We start from the raw sequence: 21571 nt of genomic DNA on the forward strand, positions 1-21571 counted from the left end.
ACCTGAAGAGCAGGGTTGCATGCACTGCAACTCCAGGAGGCTAGCTAATGCATTCCAGGGAAAAAATTTGGTTAATTCACGAGAGCTTAAAAATGTCCGGTTTCAAGCTAGTAGTGAACCAAAACAAAAATGCAGCTCAGAGGACATTTTTTTAAATCCATGGTAAAAATTACTAAGGAAATGAACATCAGTGTTGAATTTCTGGGATCCCATTTTAAAAGGGTGAGGACTGGGAGAAATGTCATCAGCCACCCAATCCATCTGCTGCTCTTCCTGGTCCTTTCCCCCAGATGAACCAAGAGCAGTTTCAAAGGTAGGCAGATACTTTGCCCGTGGCTCCCGAGGCAGGCAGATTATTTCAGACCCACACAGATCATTAGGAGCTTTCTTTGAACTTTCAGCCTAGATGTGTCCACAGCCAGTGCAGTCTGGTTTGTACCAGTACAGATCAAGCTGCTACTCACCCTCCATGGGGTTTGCTCTCCGTGCAACCATCACAAGGATAATCATAAGCTCCCTTGCCTTCAGCTGAGCATGACTAGATGTGCCAGACTCTGTGGTCTTTTTCTCTGTGATAAAACCTCTGTTCCAGTCTTGCTCTACACTGAATGTAATTCATCTCTGCACAGATAAACAGGCTGGTTTGCAGCCTTCCAGATGGAGTCTCATTAGTATCTCCAGTAATGGCACGTCACATTGATAATACTAATCCATGTAGTATATCCCCTGTACTGAAGAGGAAAGGACACACAGAGGTCAAGTTAAACAACTTAAAAAACAACTGCAACTTCAAAGGAAGAGCAACTGTCATCAATGATTTCCTTGGTAAACCAGGTTAGGCTGGTTGAAAGACTTGCTATGTTCTGGTTGTCTTGGAAGTGAACCACATTCCCAAGGCATGGGCCAACAGCTTCATCATCTCCATAAGACCTGAGCTTAGGCCAGAATCAGAGTCTGCTCTAGCCTGTTCCTCGCTGCCTTCCCCAGGCAACAACCAGCTCTGGCCTGTAATTCTCCCACACTTCTTCCCCTTGAGTTAGTGGCAGACACCATTCCTCTTTGTAGCACATATCCAGTTTTTACTACTAAGCTGAAGAGTTTGGCTGTTTTCTAGCTGTGTCATTAAAATGCCATAGACTGGAGAGGCAACAGATCAGTGACCAGAGCCAATGGCAGCAAAAAGGATTAAATAAATAATGGATCTTGAGCATAATTTATGAATGCCGTTAGCCACTGAGAGGGAATTATGTTTTGGCTGCAGTTCTGAGGGGGAAGGGTGGGTCTTATCTAGGCAGGAAGGAAAAAAGCGTCTGATTGCATTTGGATTAGAAAACAATATTGATTTGCTATGTGATACATCTTGGGCTTTTATGTTTGGATCAGATGTAATAACATCTGACCAAAGACAAACTGTATTTTCTCTATCTTGTATTCAGACCCTCATGGCCAGACAACATTGTGGTCACATCTCACAGGTGCCAGTCACGGAGCATCTGCCACCCTGCCTGATAGAGCACAGCTCTCCATCAAAGCTCTTGCAGAAGGGCAGGTCTTCTCCTCTTACAGAAGAGACACGACATGAGTTGCAGGAGTGTTTCCTTGTAGCCTATGCCCTTGATCCTGGGGATGGGACTGAGCAAGCAATGTCTTTGTCTGCAGTGTCTCTTCTGCCTTTTGTTTGATAACCGACACAGTATCTCATTAAACTGCTTAGCTTGGCAGCTGGGGCCATTTGTTAGAGTGGGATATGAAGGATCATAATCAGATTAAACCTCAGGGTCATATTGTGGAGACAGAGATTAGACTGGAGAATAAAGAGAAAGTTTAATTTTGTGTGACAGTGCAGAGTTGCCTCTGCTTAGGGTGGTAAGGAGGGTTAAAAGTGATTGTGGGGGCTCAGCCTGAGAGGGCTTGTTTCATGTCTCCCTGCTCAGTTTTGAGCAGAAGTGTTTTAGCACCCACTTTGAAATAGGGAGTAACTCTGCAGCCACCAGCCCCTCATTGCTTTTCTTTCCCAAATGAGGGCCTGAAGAGGGGGCTTGCATGGGAAAGGAAAGCTCAGCAGGTGTAAATGGTGCCAGAAGCCAAAGCTGCACGTACACTGAAGTGTGGTACTTCTGGGAGGGGACTGCCCTTGGCAATAGCCACTTAGTTATCATTATCTCTGTGCTGGAGGTCCAGGTCCTTGACTTGAACTGCTGTTCCCTGGGTCCTTCTGTTCCAGTGAATTTAGCACAGCATCCTATGAGTCCTCCAACAATCTGGGGACAGGAGGCACCCTCCAAAAGTCAGTAGGAGCCCCACAGTGAGAGTATACATCTAGGAGGTCTTCTTGTGATCACCTCTGAGCTGGTTTGGTTAGTGTTAGAAGTAGCAGTAAGAGAAAAGCTGGCATGTTGGGAAAGGCAGCATACAGATGGATTTCAGGCATCTGTGCCCCCAGAGAGAAGTGACCATAGGTCAGAGCAGCTCGGTCCCTGTTGTGAGCCCATTTAACAGACAAGTCTCAGGAAAGCCCCCAGCTACCACCAGCTTTAGAATCAAACTCAGACCTCTGAAGCTCTCTCCATGGACATTATCTACTCACATGATGGCATGCACATCCCGTCATGAACAGTGAAAACAGTGGGAACATATAAATACACTCATTTTCAAAAATGGTGGGTAGGCCTACTCCTATCCCAAATGAAGTAAACAGATGTCAAAAAACTAGGAGATAAAAATGGGTATATACATTTTTTACAACTGTACCTAAGGCCTTTGTAAGTTTTGTTCCTGCACTCCCTCTGTTACTTGTTCTGGAGATATACTTAATGAATAATATATTCTCTCACTGGCTTGGTCTTTTGCCCTGATATAGTACCCTCTTTCTTCTCTTTTGTCTGCCCTCTAGTCCCTGAAGACTTAAGTACTTCAGGGCAGGAGCCTGTCATACAAAGATTTGTTGGTACTCTCTGAAACTTAACACAATGCAAACCCTTAGCAACACCTCAGAGTAACAAAGGAGATGCTGATTTGAACAGCTGAAAAGACAACAGAACCTTTCCAGCCACCCAAGATAACTCCTGGAGTGATAAGAAGGTACCTGGGGAGGAGCAGATGGATGAGTGCTCCTTGCAGTGCCACAGCCATGCAGATCACTAATGACATCCCCTAGTTTAGGATGATGAATTGGCAGCATTCAGGGGATGGCAGTGCCAGATGCTCGGTGTATGGCTTCGGGGAACTCACACCCGATATTAACAACCAAAAAAAGAGGGCAGCAGACTGTCATCCCCTCCCGGTGCCTGACAGAGACTGCAGAGGAGAGGGAAAGCACACACCTACCTGTGACACTCCTCAGCCTTGCAGCAGGGTGGAGTGATTCTCTCTGCTTCCTCAGGGCCATTCATAGTCCTGGGCTGTTCCCAGGACTTCTGCACAGCATGGTGACTTTGGACAAGTGCCTGGACCCATGAGGAGCCAGGGAAGCTGCTCAGGAGGCAGAGCCTTTTGATGACACTTGGGAGGATTTCTGCTCAGCCTGCAGCCATGGTAGGAGTGGGGCAGGGACAGAAATCTTACTCTGGCTGGCGAGGCCCACCTTAGGTGTAGTGGCAGCTTGAAACAGTGTTGTACAGGATGGCAGCAGCTGTGTGCCCCCAGAAGCTGCTTCCCCTCTGGCTCCACACGCTGCCAAAAGCATCCCTGATGATGAAAGAGGCTGTTTACAGCAATGGCACCTTGAGTCTTGATGAAGATTTTAATAAGTGGTGATGATCATATGCAATATGCATACAACAGATATTCTATAATGTATGCACCAATCTAGCCAGACTTGGGCTGTATTTTCCTGCATCACTCTCTAGAGGTATGTGGGCACCATCAATTTGGGGCAGAGCCCAAGCACTCTCTGCCTGTGCCTCCAGCTAGAGCTGAAGACAGTTGCCTCTGTAAGTTCAGTGCAAAATCAGCTGCTGAAAGGAGAAGATTGGTCAAATGTTGTCCTGTCACCCTGCTGACTCTGTCAACTAAGGTAGCCTGTGTTCAGGCGCTGTGCTTGTGCTAAAGGCTCCTAAATGCAGCAATCCTGCTCCAGGACCCATGCAGGGAGACTCTGGTCCTTTTTGTGCCTCTTGGAGCTTCTCTAACATAAGAACTGATTTGGAAGTGTTTTCAATTAGGTTCCTTCAGGCATGGAGAGAGGGGAATCTGAAGCACAGTGGTGAGACATCAGAACTGACAAAGTCAAACCACGTGATACTCATGGATTTGGGACCTATAGCAAGAGAACACCTAAAAACATGGGTACTAACCCTCTGGCAAATTGAAATACTTCAAGAGCTGTTGAAGACACCTCCAAACATGATCAAAGACCTAAGATGATCACTGTTCTTCCTTCCTGCTGTATGTGAAACAGCCACATGGCAAACTGATGGAGGTTGGGATGTGGGGATGGCTGGGATTGGAGGTGGCAGCAGCCTCATCATGCAGCCTGGGCAAAGCCCCTTAATGTGATCCCAGTATAGAGAGGCTGTAGCAACTGTCTGGTTTCATTTGCTAGGATTTAACAAGAGGAAAGTTTTTCTATTCAAAGTGGAGGACCATTTCCCTTTTTGTATTCCAGTACTTAGCATTCCCCTTTTGCTTAGGAAACCACAGCAAAAGCTACTTTTGGTGTTCTAAAATTTAATCTTTTTGAACCTTCAACCTACAGTCAAAACAAGAAAATAGAAAACAACATTTCAACAAATAATCACTGTTTGCATCCAAAATATATGTAATTATTAAAAACATGCTAGCATCCAAACCTGGTGCTTCTTTCCTGAGCTCTGTGTAGCACCTGGTTAGGGAATTAGGAGGGCACTGGGGGCTTGGGGTGTCTTTCTAAACAGGAAACATGTTAGAAAACAAATAGAAGTTTTCACAATACTCAGTAGTTGTTGAAATACAGCCTAATACAGTCTGGGAGAGCCCTAATGCTCATTTCTGTTTTACCCAGGGCACTTCAGGCATAGCTCCTTGGGACACTGGTCAGGTATCCACAAACTTGCTGTGCTAAACCTTCACTGAAATTTCACACAAAACTCATGGGTGTGAGCAGGGGCATCCCTTAGTTCACACAGAGACTGATCTGATCTGTGACCAATAATGAAGGGAAAATGTAGTATGTGCCCAAGTCTGGGGCTTAGCAGAGAGAAGCACCAATGTCAGCCCAGCAATCATCTTGTAATGCTGACAGCAGGGCTGTGTGGGAACAATACAATGGCTCCTACCTACATACTCTGGACAACAGCTCAATCTAAACCTCATTCTATCAGAGGCTACAGTTCAAGCTTAGCTTTTATTGGTTTTCTTTTTTTTTTTGTGGGTTTTTTGTGGGGTTTTTTTGGGTTTTTTGGGGTTTTTTTTTTGTTTTTGTTTTTGTTTTTTTTTTTTTTTTTTTTTTTTTTTGTTTGTTTGGTTTTTTTTGGTTTTTTTTTTAATTTTTTTTTTCCAGTGGTCTGCTCTTACAAGCTGAGAAAGCCTGGTCAAATGAAGTGCAGGTGCTGGGGTCTCCTTTGAGACCCTTGTAAGACAGACATGTGGTACTTTGAAAGATGACCATTAAAATCAACAGGACTCCCTCTTTTTCTTCCTTCAATTTATCCCTGCATCCTCAAAAGTATCTTCAGGCCCTCTCCCTGGCCTACAGGACATGAACCCACATCAGCCCATCTTGAGAACCTGGAACAACTGGGTAAAACTTGAGCTGGATTTAGCAGGATTTTTAAGGTGAGCGATCTGAAGTTTTTCCTTCCAAGTATGACATTTGGGCACCATTTTGGGAAGAGGGAGGGAGGTGTGATTGTGGTGCTGCATATTCCAGGCTTGTCCTTACTTGTATTGGTGCATAGGGCAAAAGGACAGCCTGTGACTTGTCCAAGGTAGTGCAGCAGAGGGTCACAGACAGACCTGGACCCAGCTCTCCCAGCCTTCTGGCCTGACTCCTTGAACTGTGCTGAGCTGTGAAAGTCATCTGTGACTGCCTGGCTGCTCTGTAGGTGGAAAAGCTGCTGTTGTTAGTGAGGCTGTGTTGTTTTTCCCTCTGTTGATATTTTATATCATTAATGGTATGGTTTCCTTTCTGTTTGTTTGCTTGTTTAAATCCTTCTTGGTGATTATAGAGCCATCTCTTGCCAAATTGCAGTGCTCCATCTGCACATTTTTTTGTATCTTGGATGTAAATATCATTTACAATAGTTTCTGACTGTAAATGCAGGATTTGTCATGAGGAGAACATTTTTATGCCACTGCCTTGGCCTCTGTTTCAAAAGTGGTCTCTGCAACAGGGCAGGACTGATTGGCAAGGTCATATTCCTCAGACTGACCAGAAATAGCAACATTTGCAGTAATTCTGTTCCTCTGGCTTGGGCAGGAAGCTGTACAAGTATTTGGACTACTGTCAGTGTCTGCCCAGAAACACAGGGGCAGGGTGTGAGTGGATGCTATTGTACTATCGTGCTGCAGGAAGGCAACACTTCTCCACCTTCCTTTCTGCTGCCTGATCCAGCCAGCTCAGCTGGGAGCCCTGCCATAGGTTGTCTGTGCCTCAGCTCCACAGAAACTCCAGCTGTATTTGGGAACAGTTTCTGCACTGCAGCTGCACCTCCAGGTGAAGGGGGAATTTATTTCACCCCCAACAGGGGCAGGGCATCACTCTGGCCCTTCTGCTGGCAGTTGGGTGCTCTGGTGCTCATCAGGGTGACAGCGGGAGCTCAGCTTCCAGCTCTGTTCACAGCCTTCCAGGGAGAGCCCTTCTTGCTCTCCTTCCCTGCTCCTGAGCTTGTAGGGTTTGGTGTGTGCAAGCTGGCAAGGGTGCAGCTCATGCCCCACATCCAGTGCATGCCAGCTGGTCCCTTCTAGAGTGTCACAGTGCCATCCCCCTGCTTCTTCCCCTGGAAGAGCTGCAAGCACTGGGGAGAAGGGGCTGGGAGGCTCCAGGTTGCCTTGGTTGTGTTCTCCCTTGTGCCCTGAGTGTCTTTGGTGTGCTAGGGAAGAAGGTGCTGCCAGAGGTCCTGCTCTGTTTGCTAAATTCACTCGTGTGTTCCTGTATCTGCTGGAAGCAGCCCCCAGCTCCCCAAACCAAGCCGCAGTCCTTGTGCAAGCTTTTCCTCTGGCTGCAGTGTTGCTGGAGGAAGACTGGGACGGAGGGGAAGCAGGATAACGAGGGGCACTAAAGTGGCTGTAACACTAAAATCGTCTTTGTGACGGAGAGGCGCTGGGGAGGGCTGGGAGCCGTCGCAGTGGGAAGGCTGAGGATGTGTGAGGGATGTAGAGGGAGCCCGAGGGATGCCTTTGCCCAGCGGATCCCGCTGGCGGAGCTCGGCGGCCGCTGGAGTGCAGTGCAGCCCCGCCATCCCGCACCGCCCGGTCCCCACCCGGTCCCGGCTCGGATCCGCTCTGAAGCCTTCGAGGTGGCCGAGGGCGGCTTGACAGTAGCAGTCCGGGACATAAATCCTTCTCCTTTCCCCCTAAAAACCTGGTGTGGGGAGCGTGGTCCTCTGTGAAGCGTGCCTTAGGAACAAGCCCCACTGGTGGCAGTGGCAGAAGGAGCTGGGGCAGGTAGAGCTAATCCTCCAAGCCGTTTTAAACTAATCCTCCAACGTTTTAAATCCAGCACCAGAACCATCCCTGGCAAGACAGTATTTGCCCTTCCTGGGCAGAAGCCAGGGGTGATCATGTCTGTATCCCTGGGCAGAGTTTGTTCTCACAGTCAGGTAGTGCAGAGCACTACTTCAGACATGGACACCTCGTTATAAACAGTTTCTCTTGCAATTTAATTTCATCTGAAGGTGCACAGGTTTAGGGTTTTTGTTCTCACTTGTTCTGATCCAAGCCTAAATTTTTCTCTGCATTATCTATGCCAGCATGACTGAGCAGGCCTTCCCTGGGCAGCAAATGTGCCCATTGCCCTATGCCTGCCCCGTGTCCCGCCTTGGCCCTAGCTTGGGCCAAGAACATTATGAACCTGCTGGTGGGTGGTGCTTGTCTGTGACTGCTGCGCTGTTATGTTTCTCAAGCCAACACCAAAAGTTGTACATTTTCATTTCTTTTTTTTTTTTTCATTTTAAATGAATGCACTAGATTTATTGAGTAATGGAAACTTTCCATTCCAAATGACTCAAGTTACACTGGGAACTGAAATATTTAAATATTTCTCATCAGCCCTTTACACAGCTACACAGCTCCCTCATGTTCCTTCTCTCTGGAAGAGCTTTTAAACCCACAGATGAACTGAGACCACTCACTGCCCCCTGCTTCACCAGACCACGGTGCAGACTCCAGGCTGCTGAGCACAGCAGCCCCCCTTGCTGGGATGGAAGTGCCCTCAGGTAGCATGGGGTCCAGATATAGCCAGGCACTTTCGATGCAGTTCTAGTCCTAAAGCCAGACTTCCAGCCTGTGAAGATTGCATGTGCCTCCTTAACAGTGCTGCCAATCAGATCCACTGGGTCCAAATTCCTTCCCACCCGCTATGATACCAGCTCAGGAAGGCAGTGAGTGCTGTGCCAGCCTGAAGGAAAGTCCAGGTATGTGGGTAGCTGGTGTGGGGGATGAGGGTGCCCTTTAATTGCTTAGCATGATGCTTCTACCCTCCTGCTCTGATTTGGGGCACCTCATGGCTCCCCTGGTCACATACAGCAGTCCAAGAAAGTCAGGATGATGCTGTGTGGAAACTGTAAGCAGTACCTTGGATCTGCTTTGAGCTTCATGCATCTCAAAAAGCTCATCTCTAAATGAAGTTATTTCAGAGTAGAGGAAAAGTACTCACACTTCATACCATACATGGTGTTACTTAGGCAGAGTAGTTATCATGCAAATACTACTTGCATCCAAATTAATTGCTGGGCAAGGGCATGCCCTGTGTCAGCAAGTCAGCCCTTCCCCGGGTTATGTGGTTTTTCAAGACAGTGCTTCCTGGGACAAGCAGCCAGGGCACAAAGAGCATTGGGCTGCTGGTGTGACTCCCTGCTGGCACTCAGCACAGCTTGGCTCAGCCCTGGGGACAGCACCTGTGCCCTGTCAGTGCTCCCCCTCCCTGCCACCATCCCCAAACCTGCAGCCCCTGGCTGCAGCTGGAAAGGGGTGGTCCCAGCAGGGATACCTCTCCTCCTGCACTCCCTCGCAGCGCAGCAGCCAGCTCTGCCCAGTGTGTAACAGGATGGGGTGTGGGAAATAGGATGCCAAGGGGGCCTGGCGCCTCCATGTGCCTCCCAGAGAAAAAAGTCACAGTAAAAATCATGCTCCCCTGCTCTGGAGAGAACCTCTTGTGAACATGATGGTCATGCCCTGGCACATGTCTTCTGTCCCACAAGGCAGATTTCCAGTACCTAAAGGGGACCTACAGGAAAGAGGAAGAAAACTATTTGCAAGGGCACATAGTGATAGTACAAGGGACAGCAGCTTTGAACTGAAACAGGGTAGGTTGAGATTAGCTATTAGGAAGAAATTCTTTACTCTTATGGTGGTGGGGCACTGGAGTAGGTTGCTCAGAAAAATTGTGGATGCTCCCATCCCTGGAGATGTTCAAGGCTGGACTGGGTTTTGAGGAAACTGTTCTGGTGGAAGGTGTCCCTGGCCATGGCAGGGAGCCTGGAACAAGATGACCTTCAGGGTGCCTTTCAGCACAAACCATTCTATGAGTCCATGTGTCCCCATGTCATGGACAGGTGCTTTTGGCTGCAGCCCTGAGGACTACAGAGGATAAGCATGGCCCATTGCAGCCAGCAGGCTGAGGATGGTCCTGCAGCTGAGCCAGCTGAGGGGAGCACAAAGTGCTTGGCCTTGTCCTGGTGTGACCAGATGACTCATGTCACCCTGGTTTTCTGAAGAATAACAGGCAGCACTGGGCAGCCAGGGTGAGGCTGAATCATTGTGGGCAGAGCAGCTGCATGCAAAGTGCAGCAGGCTGTCGGGACTGCTGGCAGGGGAGCGCTGCTGCAGTCAAATCCCTCTGGCTGCGGGCTGGCTGGGAGCAGGAGCAGGGCTGGAGTTGTGCCGCAGCAGGAGCAGCACTGGCGCAGCGTTGCTGCCTGTTGCAGCGCGGCTGGAGACTTGGCTCTGCCCGAGAGGTTAAAACAATCCCTCCCTGGCCTTCGGGGGGGGTTGGATTTCCACTGTGAGAAACATCGGCTTGGACAGGAGATTTCTGACCGAAATTGCCACAGTTCCATAGGCGATGGAGACAGCCAGTCATGGTGATTTATTTCCTAGCCCCCCTTCTAAGCCCAGGCTCTGTGTATACCATTTGCTGACTTCCCCTTACTCTGCACCCAGACCTTCTTTTGCATCCTGCTGGGGTTTTATTTGCATTGCGTACAGGGCAGCGTTTAAATCTGGGTAGTTTCTCTCTTGATAGTAATACTTAAAAAAGACAAAACAACCCTAAACTCTTCAATTTCAGCTGTTTAGTACATCAAACCGGTATCAACCATCACAGTTATTTGTAAATCACTTCTAGGGTTTTCATAATAAATATTACCTCTCAAAGCCTGAAAGAGAGGATGAGAGACCCTGCTCTTCATCTTAAATGTAATAGAAACCTTGATTTTTCTGTGCGGGTGGCTGCACTGGGCAGCACTGAAGAACACCCACAGTTGCTAGTTATTCCAGTAAAGCTCCATATTTTCATTTAAAAATAATAAAGTAGCTTTCCAGGCCTGGGATGTGTGTGGGGGGAAGTGTGAAAAATGAGCCTACAAGCCTCACATTTTTCATACTAAGCAGCAAATAAACCCCCTACAGATTAATTTTAAAATAAAATCTCAGCTTTTTTTTTTAATCCACCTTTATGACACTTCAAAACTTCACATATGGGGTGTTTTTATTAGTTATTTTTCTCCTTCCTGCCTCCACCCCGCCCCGAAAGCTGGGGAGCTGGCAATAAAAAGGCAGCCATTAATCCACCCATCAAGTGGTTCTGAAAATGTGACCTGTGGCCATGTAGCTGAGATGGATGGTGGTGCCTGGCTGGCTGTGTACATAGCCAGGGAGGAGCCTTCTATATTTAAAAGGCTCATATGGTGGTCAGAGCAGAAAACAAGACAAGTGAGTCTGTTAATTAGGAATAGAAAGCCTCAGTCCCTGTAGCTCTGGTACACATCACACTTTCCTCTGGCCCTTGACTTCCTCTCCACCCTGGTTATTCCACCTTTCTTGTTTGTCTTATATTTGATTGTGAGGTCTTGGAGCAAAGGCTTCCTTGTTGCAGCAAAGCAGAGTAGTCAGCTGTAATGGTCTCTTCTACTCCTGAAGTCACCGAAAGAATTACTCAGTGCTTGATTCCTGACTCACGTGTATGGAGAGCTAAGAACAGTGTCCTGAAAGCTCTGGTCAGCTCCTCTGTCCCTAAGGGCAGCTTCCCAGGGGATCTCGTCCACTAATTTTTTAAACAGATAGAAGTTCACTCTGATCCCTACAAGACCCATGTTCCTCAAGATCATTGACCCAATCCAGGGCCTGGCTGCTACAGTCCAGACAGCCTCCACTAAACTTCTCTGATGAGCTCATCAGCACATGTGAGCACCAGGTCCAGCAACACTTCTTTGGCAGCTTTGTCCAATACCTGGACCAGTAGGTTGTCCTCTAGGCACTCTAGGAGTCTCCTGGATTGCTCTCAGCCTGCTGTACTGCTTTCCCAGCAGCTGTCTGGATGGTTGAAAGCCTCCATCTGGATGAGATCATGTGGGTGTGAGGCTTCTGCTGCTGAAACAAGAAGCCTTATCAACCAGTCAGGTACCTGGAGCAGACCTCACCCACAAGCTGTCCTTTGGTGGTCCCATCCTCAATTTTCATCCACAAGTTCTCAACCTGTCTGTGACTGCTTCTCAGAGGCAATTCTCCACAATCCGTCCATTCCTTAACCTACAGCACAACAACCCTCCTGCCTTCCCAGCCTGTCTCTTCTGAAAAACTTGTAGCCCTCAATTGTAGTGTTCCAGTCATGCTACTCATCCCACTGTGTTTCTGGATAGCAATTAGGTAATAGTTTTCTAATTGCACCATGGTTTCCAGCTCCTCTTGCTTGTTTCCCATGCTGTGTGCATTGGTGTACAGACACTTCAGCTGGGCTGTCACCCTCCTTACCATTTGGGAAGAACCCTGTCCAACTCCTTTGGGATGAATGGCAGGTATTTCCCTGCTGCTTCCTAAAGTATTGGTGTTTCATGGTTCCTCTCTGATACTCCAATAAACACATTTTGTAATTTGTGGCTCCATGTGAGACTTTTTAAAAGAGTCATATTAAAATTTTGGACAGCAAGCATTGCTCTGTTGTGTTTGGCCTGCTATTCAAACAGAGAGTGCCCGAGGTCTCAGGGACCCCCTTTCCACAAATCCAGCCTAATTTTGGCAAATTCTAGATGTTTGGAAACAACAGCCAGCTTTTACATGACCTTAATGACATGTGAGTGTGTGCTGGTGAGACAGGGAAAGGCTGTTTTGGGCTAATCCAGAAAAAGCAAAGGCTGGATTGTGAATGTTCTCAGAGAACGGGGTGGGAGAGAGTACCTCTCCATCACAGGCTCTCTGTAATACTCCAAAATACTGCAAAGGACTACTAAACCCAGTCATTCCCTGGGGAAATCTTGGTCTGTACCACACTCACTCCAGCTGCTTGGGTTTGCTCCACAGCTGAGAAACCATTCTGTGGCAATCAGGTGGTTTCCCATTAGAGGTCCATTACATTTAATATCATCCATCCATAAAGCTCTCTGCTTCACCTGCAGCCTTAAGAGATCTCCTTAATAATTCAGTGCCTTTAGATACACACAGTAACAATTTGGCTCCTTTCAGTGGGGATTTTACCTCCCAAGCATCAAGCAGAGGTCTCTCAATGTGCTAATGCTGCCCTTTTCTCTCTGGGATTGGCTTCCCTCAGCAGATACTGGCAGCAGAAATGCAGCTTTCCCTTGGTGCTGGAGAACTGCCATGCCCATCTGCCTTCCTGGAAAAGCCAATTTTAGCAAAGCTGTAGCCCTCCAAAATTGCTGTCCTGCTGTGATTGCTGGTGGAATCCAACCTGGGACATCCCAGGGCTTCCCAACGACAGCTGATGTGGGTCTTGCTATAGCTGGTGGTGCTAAGCTGATTTATCAGTTGTTGTTCCCTCTGTCCCACAGCTGCTCCTGGCTGTGCCAGGGCCTGGAGTGAAAGAGCCTGTTGTTCCCCACAAGGGGTACAGTCTTGCCAGGTATATCATGTCCTCATTAAGGGAGGGCTGCTTATCTCCTAACCTGCTGTGGCGACTGCAGTGTTCCCTTTGTTACCTCTCCATTACAAAGCAGCCAGGGACAACTTGGACACAGGGAGCGTGGGGGTGCACACAGCCCCACTGCTTCCCTGCAGCTGGCCAAGGACTGGGAGACCAGACTGGCACAGCCCCCAGCAGCCTTCTGGCCTGAAACATGGTCATCTGAGGAAATCTAATTAGATAGCCAGGAACAAGCGGAAGGCAAGGGGAGTTAAATGGGTAGTTGAAGGAAAGAAAAGTAATGAGATTTTTTTTTTTTTTTTTTAGCTTTCTTCCATGGGCAGTGAAGATGTCCCCTCCTGCTGCTGTACCTGAGAGCACTGGCAGCTGCAGGCATTTCTCACTAGACCTTTAGTTGTGGCTACACTGATTTTTTAAAAAATTCTCTTAAATTAACTGTTATCCACATGCCCTGCCCCAGCAGAAGGAAGCCAAGAGGACCAGAGGGACTAGAGTTGTCTCTGCCCAAGGGCTCGTAGCTCTTGTTTGCAAGGTAACTTGGAGTTAGACCACCTGGCCCAGAAAACATCGCACCCCTATGTCAGGGACATCCACCTGCAGTCCCCATTTTAATTTCAATTACAGTTTTGGAGGGGAGTCTCCTTGTCAAGAGCATTCCTGGGAGCTCTCTTCTGCAGATGGGGTTTGCTCTTGGTGTGGTGGCCAGGCCTCGCTGAGCTGGGTGATGGGGATGGAGGCTAGGTTTGCTGGCTGGGTGATGTGGCTCTGGTGGCTGTGACATCATGGAGGATGGCTCACAGTGGGAGAAGTCACCAGGGGCATCAGGAGGCAGCCCCAGCTCCACCACAGCTGCTCTCATGTAGGACTTAGGTGTTGGTGAGTGCTCGTGCAGGGAGAAGGCTCGGCTGGATGGAGGATAGGGCAGATGCCAGGGGGTTCTGAAACAGAGAGCTGAGCCCCTCAGGATAGGGCACTAGCATCCTTGGGTCTGGGGGCAGAGAGGCTAGGGGCTCCCAGAAATGGCCTAGAGAGGCTTTGGGAACATTCTGGGTACCCCCAGCTCCCTACTCTCTCCACACAGAGCTGATGAGCCCCCTTTCCTCCCACCTCCTCCAGGCCATGGCTGCAGCAAATGCTCTCCTCCTAGCTTCGGTGGCCAGACAGATCATCCAGCCTGGCCGGAAGAAGTGTCACCACATCAGCAAAGCCATGGCCAAACAGATGCTGGAGCGTGAGGTGTATCTGCACCAGGAGTTGATTAATTTGCTGAAGGAGATGGAGAAGATTGCAGAGGAAGGCTGGTTCTTTTCTGGGTGGCTGTTTTGGACTGCTGCAATTTCCCTGGTCCTGCTTGCTGTCATCTGCTGGCTGGTCAGGCGAAAAAGGAAGCGTCAGGCGTCTCCTCAATCGATTAGAGTCTTCTGTCCTGATCTCCCAGAAGACATTGATGAGATTGAAATTGGATTAAGTGTTTATGACCACAATCGCACAAGGCGCAACAACTTGAGCTTGACCAGATCTTAAGTTAGTCCAGGTTATCTGGATGGCATTCCTTGCTTCCATCATGTCAACTGCTTCATTAAGGTTTCTTTGGTTCCATATAGGACTAAAGGAGTCATATTAAAATTTGGGAAAGCAAGCCACTAGTGTGTTGGTTTTGGCCCGGTATTCAAAGCAGGAATTGTGCTGGTAACTTCTGCTGCAGTAGTTTTCCATTGAGGCTGGGTATTTTCCAGAAAGTGAGACAGAAATGTTGACATCTTCCAGGACCCCTCCTATTCATCAGCTGGTACAGCTGACTCATCTTGTGCCTGCCTCTGTGCCTCTTCCTGTCTCCCCACCCCTGCATCTATCTCCCTGCACATGTGTACACTGCTGGCATTGCCGGTGGTCCAGGGTGGCTCTGACCACTTGTGTGGCATGTGCCATGCAAGAAACAAGAGCCAACGTGCTCCATCCCTCCTCCAAGCTATGTCTCCAGAAGCCTTGCCAGTCCCTCCTCTTCCAGGGTTTCTCACCTGACCTCTCTGCTTCTTGTAATTTGGCCCATCAGGGTCCTCTGCACTCTTCAAAGCCCACAGCAACCACAGTTCCCCTGCCCTTCGCAAACTTTTTTGGAAAGTCTCAACATGCCCTTGCTACAGCATCCTCCCCCGCACCACCACACCTGTGAGCACAGCACAGAAGCTTCTCATGCAGGTGGCAGTTCATCTGGTGTGTGATGTGGTTGCCACTGTGTAGGGAACACATTTTTAAGCAAGGCTCTGAGCAGGTATTTCCAAGCTATGTCATGCAGGGCCAGCTGCCCTTTCTCTGAGGGAGAGGTGCAATGTTATCCCTAACAGCCTTAATTGCACAACCTGCATTTTTCTGAAATTGGAGGATTTTTGCCTTGAGTCTGCCTTTTCCAGCCTTGCAGCCCTCCCCTTTTGCCTGAACTCTGATGAGTATCTGTGCCCCCCACCCTTGACCTCCGTTAGCCCAAGAGGCAGCTCCCTTGGTTCATACTCGTCCTTCCCTGTCTTGGAGGATGAAGGAGAGCTTCTCTTCACCTCCAGCTTGGTGGCTTGCAGGCACTAGGTCGTTGCCATAGTGAGCAGCCTTATCTGAGGATCTTTTCCATGAGAGCAATGCAAAGGCAACAAGAAGCTGGGTTGTCCCCTAGGCCTCTTCCAATAGCCCTTTCACTCCCCTTCACTTTCCCCATCCCTCCTCCTCTTCCCTGTCCTTTGTCTTGGTTCTGAGCCGGTGCAATTCCAGCCAGCTTGGGTGCATGGGGCTTGGGTGCACGTGCCTGTCCTGTTTACCAGGATAGAAAGGGCCAGTGGAGGGAGATGCAAGCAGAGACACAGACAGGCACTGGAAGGCGGGTGCAGGGAGAAGCACACGAGTGTAACTGAGCAGAAAACACAGATGGACGTGGATGTGCAGGCAGCCCCGGGCAACCTGAGCCTTTACTGAGGGCAAGGCAGCAGACAGGGCTGCACTGCAGGCAGGCACATGGGGAAGGGACACTGGCACACGCCGAGGAGGAGACAGATGAGCGGGCAAGCAGAGAAATACCAGGTAGGTAATAAGGGACCAGGACAGGAGGAGCTGTGGTGAGGGGAAGCAGCAGGAGCTGCTGTGTCGGGTGTGTGCCCTGGTGTGTGCCATAGCCCCTCTTCCCAGGAGAAGGGGAGAGCAGCTGGATGAGTCTGGCCTTCTCTCTTCCCTCTGGCTGGATCCAGACCTTAGACATCAGCTGCTTTCAGTGCTGGGACCCCACCTGGAGCAGTTGCCCTCATTTATACACAGTTTCCTGCCCTTGGCTGCCTCACAGACTTGTAGGGAAAATTACAGTGAAGGAAGTTTCTTCAATGTCGAATGCTGACCTGCACAAGGCCAAACTCAACAGCCCAGAAATGTGGGCTCATTAATGCCACCGTGCATAATGAGCAGAGAAAGTAAAATCCTTTCTCAGTCAGGAAATTTTGAGACTGTCTCCTGGCTGGAATACTTGCTTGGCAGCTCCAGCTGCTTGCTATAGACTTAACATGAATAATCCTTTTCCTCTTGGCTCCTTGATCTCCCTGATCTGTCTCCCCTCCCTCCACCAAGGAGAACAATGAAGTCCCAGTCTTCAACAAGACTGTTCATGGAGCCCCCTTGTAGCAGGGCTCCAGACAATGTGAGAAGTGTAAGGGGGGCTGCCCAGAGGTGCCCTGCCCAGAGCCTGCCCAGCCTCACACACCTCCTCCTCCTTCTCTTGCTGCTCTGGCACTGGAGATGGGAAACCAAATCCCTGTCACTGTCTCTGAGACACCAGAGTCTGCTGCAGGTCACTTCCTGGAGACAATGGCTTTATTCCTTGGACCACTGGACAGCTTTTGGCACAGGAGCCAAATCAGTGAATGGAAATCTCCTCCCTGCAAGCTGCAGTGACATCCTGCTATTGTTGGCATCCCTTGGCAGGTTTGTTCAGCTGCTTTGTACCAGTTGACATCTCCGGGCTTTCATCAGTGCATCAGCATCACCCTAAGGCACATGGGCTTCCTGACTCAGTGCCCAAGGAAAACCCTCTTCTTCTGTTTACGGTCAAGATACGAAAGTAAAGGAAGCTGAAATGCTACTCAGGAATCCACTCCAGGCTTTAATCACCACTGTCACTGCTAGAAGACGTGGGGAATGTTGAAAAATAATCACCATGCTGTGTAATAGGATGCAGATGTTCAGGTTGTGATCTGTGCAGACACTGTGACCTCCTGGCTACTGGAAGACAAGCCCTAATCAAAACTCTGGAACTGAAAAAAATTTTTCCCGCAAGCTTCCAAGAAATCTGGAAGACCTCTGTGTGTGATCAGTAGATGTACAATGGCTCTGAACATAACTTTGGTTAGGCTAGGACAGGTCTCTCTACTGACAGCACAAGAGAGCAGAATAGGGCAGACAGAGTTAACTGTGTCTGGATCTGGCTTGGAAAGACCCTTGCCAGACAAGAAAATTAAAATATACAAGTGTCTTGGAAGCTGTAGGGTATTAAGGTACATACATACGTGTATACATACAATATGCATGCACTCAACACCTCCCTGGGAAGGACTGTGGGTTGATTAAGTCCTTTCCTTTCTGTTCCTGGCTGGCCACATTTGGCCCATGCTGCTCTTTCCCACAGAGGAGCAGGCTATCTGGGAGTTGCCAGGGTAGTTTTGGGAACAGCAGAGGAAGAAAACTGCCTTCTCTTATGGAGCATCACAGTCCCATCATGCCCCTGGGAGGCAAAATTGTGCAGACCTCCTTCAGCTGTCATAAGAATTTTCCTGAAGCCACAAGAGTGCTGGAATGGGAGAAGAGGTCCCACTGCAGCCAGTCGTGCCATCCATCCCAGTCTCCTTTTCCCTCTCCTCCATCCCTTGACACACCCAGAGGCATCTATCTATGCTGGGGACTGCTGAGCCACTGTGGGCATCAATGCTCTCAGAAGAGGAAGAGGAGGCAGAGAGAGGAGGGGATCAGAACTGCATCTTCCTGCGGTACCCAGGTTCCCAGAAATGAGCTCTGCACTGGCCAAAAATATCAGCCAAGCAGCATAGACACTCTCCCTTCCACACACACCTCATTGGTGCAGACAGTTATGGCAAATCCCAAAATAGCAGAGTTAGATAAATACAGAGAAAAGAGTTTACAAATTTCCGAGATGGTGACAAACAGCAGTGCTCGCTAAGGAGGGGAGCTGTTTTTAACTCAAGGGCTTTTTCCTCCTGAAGATCCTTTCTCCACATTGAATAAAAAAATAAGGTACTTTTCAAGCAAAATGCCCTATAACTTGATGACTGACTGATAGGAAGTGATGCTGGGGGCTGCACTGAAGCAGAGAGGAAGTTTTTGGCAAATAAATGCCTGCAAGACAGAATAGCCTGAACATCAGTTTTACCTTTTACAGCTCCAATGCTTTCTGCCTGCTTAAAGCCTGAGAGAGTAGCTATTTAGGAAGCATGTAGGAAAAGAAGTATGTAACTGGATCTGAGAACCAAGCTGCATGCTTTTTCACCCAGCTCTGCTGAATGCTTCCTGCATTGCCTAGCTTCAATGTCCTTGCATGGATACAGATCGTGGTACCAATTTCACTCAAGTCAGTGAAGCATATTCACCTGCCATTTCAAGGCATCAGCTCATGGAAAACCTTCCCACAGTGCAAATGACCTACTTTAAAATCAGAATTTTTGATCATCTCTGCTCCTCATGCCATACCTGTTGAGGATGAGGAGAACACATGGCTCTATGTTGCTTGCTGGGGATGCACCATCCTCTGCAAGCACTCCCAGAAGGCACAGGGGTGCCACTGAGGTGGGGGTGAGGGGTGAAATGGATTGGCCACCATCCTCATTTTACTGTCAAATAGGCACCAGGAGAGGATGAGAGGATGGTGCCTGTATGAACACCCCAGCAGAGGAACCGACACTTCTTCCTGAGCTCCTGCATTTCCCGTGGCGGGGTGCTGGCACAGCACAGCTGCTGCAACGTGTAGAGGGCACCCAGGGGATGCTCACCAGGCTGAGCTGCAGCTGGGCTTTCAAACCAGACTGGGAGCACTGGGAGTAACGGAGACCCTGCCGGTGCCCCTTTGTGAAAGGAGTATTGTTATTCCACGGAAATGACCTTTGGAGTCCAAATGTCTTTATTTAAAATGAAACAAAACCAACCCTAACTGCTCTTTAGGCAAAAACAAATTAGCTGTTATTGCTGCACGGCTTTATATACACTGTGGTGATCTTCCACACTTCTCTATGCCTGCCTGGTCAGTGAATACACGGTGCTGCCTTAACTCCCAGCTCCTGGCACTCCCACGCAGGTGAGAATGGCAGGAAAACCTGCAGGTCTCCTCCTGCGCCTCGTATTTAATTTCACCTCTGTGGAAAGATCTTAAAATGACCAGAAAAAGAGGAAAGCAGTTGGTTGGCTTAAAACTGTTGATCAGGAAGCAAAAACCACTGCAAGTCTGAAGTATATTATTTTATATTTTAAAAAAACCACTGTTGGCTCACCAGGGCTCTCCTCTTTCTTCTGGCTCTGCCAGGAATTGATGGCTTTTTTCAAGCATCTCCCTTTGCTGTCACTTCAGCAGAAGTTTGCAGGAGCTCTGCTTCATCTGCCTCTTGGCAGAGTGGTGAAAATAAGCCGTAAAAACCAAACTTGGAAATCAGTTCCTCTGGTTGCATGACTAGTTTGTTTTCTTTTAAAAGCACCAAACTTTCCTGGACCTTTATGTTCAGAGGGAGCGAAGCACAGAGTTTCCCGGCCAAGTTTTTGGTAGCAAAAATGGTGTGTACTCATATTCTTCCTCCACCTCCCTCCTCTTTTACAGCCCCAGCCAAACATGGCTTGTGCTAAAAGTTTGTGACCCTTGCATGGTATTTTCTGAGCCTTTTCAAGCCAAACCCAGAGACTGTTTCCAAACAAACTTAAATTTTCCATTGGGAGCTAGATAATCGCAGTGCAGAGGAGGACACTAAAACCAGAGCTTGTGCTCTGGATTTGCATATTTCCATAGCATCCTTCATCCAGGAAAATTCCAGAAGTCCACTGAAGGGTGCTAGCTGTAAGAGGTGAGCAGTCAAGTAACCTGCTTGCCTGGAGGACATTGGTATTTGATCAGCTGGTTTAGAAGGCAGGAGGGGGCTGCCCAGGGCAGCCAGGGGAGGAGGGCTGACCCAGGGAAGGGGGCCTGGTATGACCGTGCCACCGCAGTGCAAGCACAAAGCAACCCAGACATCTTGTGCCAGCACTGGGGAGCAAAGCCCCTGCACCTCGGAGCCACAGGTACTGCCAGTCTGCCCCTGGGGCTTCTGCCCCCTCGGGTGCTGGGTGCCAGCTGAAGGGGAAGGCACAGAGCAGGCAGGGGCTCTCTGCCCCATCCCCTGCACGACCCTGCATCCATGGCAGGAGACTTCCCAGCCTGGGCAGACATGCTGTCTCCTCTCTCTAATTGCAGCCTTGTGCCTGTCCCAGAGTGGGAGCTGGCTCCTTCCCCTCCATCGCATTGTCTCTTCCCACAGCCCAGCTCCCATGGGGCTCCTGGCTTTTCCTCTCCGGCTCGCAGCCCAGCTCTGTCTCACTGGCTCTTCTTGCCCCTCAGATCTCAGCGTCATCTGCTCTCCCTTCCCCCTCCTATTCATTCAGATTTTCCTTTTTTTTAGCCACCACCTTACTGTGCTCGCTTGTATTGTCTTTTGCACCAAAGTCCAAAAAGCAGTGGGGCTGCACTGTGGAGACATAAAGGTGGGCAGCCTGCTCCAGAGGCTTCCATCCATCCCCTTCACCTTGTTGTCTGTGCTGCTGGAATGCAGAGGTCCTGGCTGTGCCTGCATCCTGGTGGGGATGAGAGGGCCCAGAGCCCAGCTGGACAATGGCAGCACTGTGCTGGAGAAAGCAGCTCTGTCCGACTGCCACCACGCTCTGCATCCGCTGAGCACAGCAGGGGAAGGGTGTCCCTCCATGCCCCTGCATGCCCATCCCTGGGCAGAATCAGAGAGAAGATGGAGGGACTCATGCCTGAGAGCAGCATCGCCCCACTTCCCCACGCACTGTGAAGGCTGATGCAGGGACTAGGGTGGCTCTGCTTCCACCAGGCACTGGCTGGGTCACACCAAGCTTGGACCTTTGCTCTGCTGCAGACTCCCAGGGGAACCTTGGGCAGGTCCCTTGGGCTATGCTGGTGCTTTGTGATCCATGCAGGGCATGGAGGCAGCCTGGGCCAGATGCACACCTGGGTCCCTGCACCTCCACACTGGAGGTGTGGGCCGGGAGCCCAGGTATGGAGCCACACCAGTGTGCCCCCAGCCCCAGACCAGCACTGCA

At 49.4% G+C, this 21571-nt stretch overlaps 1 long non-coding RNA gene across 1 annotated transcript; it reads left to right on the plus strand.

The window, feature by feature from the left end:
• The first annotated feature begins 13636 nt into the window (after positions 1-13636).
• On the plus strand, positions 13637-14873 carry LOC110480814 (uncharacterized). The gene is made up of 2 exons (XR_002467160.3): positions 13637-13766; positions 14351-14873. It is a non-coding gene; the product is annotated as an uncharacterized LOC110480814 (long non-coding RNA).
• Positions 14874-21571: the final 6698 nt, after the last annotated feature.

Source organism: Lonchura striata, chromosome 2 (genome assembly GCF_046129695.1).
Source record: "Lonchura striata isolate bLonStr1 chromosome 2, bLonStr1.mat, whole genome shotgun sequence".
Classification (NCBI taxonomy): Eukaryota; Metazoa; Chordata; class Aves; order Passeriformes; family Estrildidae; genus Lonchura; species Lonchura striata.